Raw genomic sequence first — 1,369 nt, 5'->3', positions numbered from 1 at the left:
TGTCTGGGAGACGTCCCATGAGGTCTTCCTCATTGGGATTCACGTCCTCCCCTTCCTCTCTAGGTTTGGCCATTTTGATTATGTCAATGGTCTTGCACTCTCTTTTTGGATTCTCTTCAGTATTGCTTGGGAGAGTACTAGGAGGAGTTTCAGTGATTTTCTTACTCAGCTGGCCCACCTGTGCCTCCAAATTTCTAATGGAGAACCTTGTTTCACTCGTGAAACTTAAAGTGGCCTTAGACAGACCAGAGACTATGTTTGCTAAGCTAGAGGGGCTCTGCTCAGAATTCTCTGTCTGTTGCTGAGAAGATGATGGAAAAGGCTTGCTATTGCTAAGCCTGTTTCTTCCACCACTATTAAAGCCTTGTTGAGGCCTTTGTTGATCCTTTCATGAGAAATTTGGATGATTTTTCCATGAGGAATTATAGGTATTTCCATAGGGTTTACCCATGTAATTTACCTCTGCCATTGCAGGGTTCTCAGGATCATAAGCTTCTTCTTCAGAAGATGCTTCTTTAGTACTGTTGGATGCATTTTGCCATCCATTTAGACTTTGAGAAATCATGTTGACTTGCTGAGTCAAAATTTTGTTCTGAGCCAATATGGCATTCAGAGCATCAATTTCAAGAACTCCCTTCCTCTGAGGCGTCCCATTACTCACAGAATTCCTCTCAGAAGTGTACATGAATTGGTTATTTGCAATCATGTCAATGAGTTCTTGAGCTTCTGCAGGCATTTTCTTTAGGTGAATGGATCCACCTGCAGAATGGTCCAGTGACATCTTAGAGAATTCAGATAGACTATAATAGAATATATCCAAAATTGTCCACTCTGAGAGCATGTCAGAAGGACACCTTTTGGTCATCTGCTTGTATCTTTCCCAAGCTTCATAGAGGGATTCACCATCTTTCTGTTTGAAGGTCTGAACATCCACTCTAAGCTTGCTCAGCTTTTAAGGAGGAAAGAACTTAGCCAAGAAGGCCGTGACCAGCTTATCCCAAGAGTCCAGGCTATCTTTAGGTTGTGAGTCCAACCATGTTCTAGCTATGTCTCTTATAGTAAAAGGGAAAAGCATGAGCCTGTAGACTTCAGGATCTACTCCAATAGTCTTAACAGTCTCACAGATCTGCAAGAACTCAGTTAAAAACTGATAGGGATCTTCTGATGGAAGTCTATAAAACTTGCAGTTCTGTTGCATTAGAGCAACTAGTTGAGGCTTCAGCTCAAAATTGTTTGCTCTAATTGGCAGGGATTGAGATGCTTCTTCCATCAAACTTGGAAGTAGGTGTAGTATAATCACCAAGCATCCTCCTTGCATTATTATTTTTGGCTGCCATCTCCTCTTCCTTTTCGAAAATTTTTGTAAGGT

At 41.6% G+C, this 1,369-nt stretch overlaps 1 non-coding gene across 1 annotated transcript; it reads left to right on the top strand.

Annotated features, from left to right (window-relative positions):
• The first annotated feature begins 839 nt into the window (after nt 1-839).
• Nucleotides 840-943, top strand: LOC127745196 (small nucleolar RNA R71). The gene has a single exon (XR_008006393.1). It is a non-coding gene; the product is annotated as a small nucleolar RNA R71 (small nucleolar RNA).
• The last annotated feature ends 426 nt before the right edge of the window (nt 944-1,369 follow it).

The sequence above is a fragment of the Arachis duranensis genome, chromosome 2 (genome assembly GCF_000817695.3).
Source record: "Arachis duranensis cultivar V14167 chromosome 2, aradu.V14167.gnm2.J7QH, whole genome shotgun sequence".
Taxonomy (NCBI): Eukaryota; Viridiplantae; Streptophyta; class Magnoliopsida; order Fabales; family Fabaceae; genus Arachis; species Arachis duranensis.
This window is presented reverse-complemented; position numbering and strand designations above follow the sequence as displayed.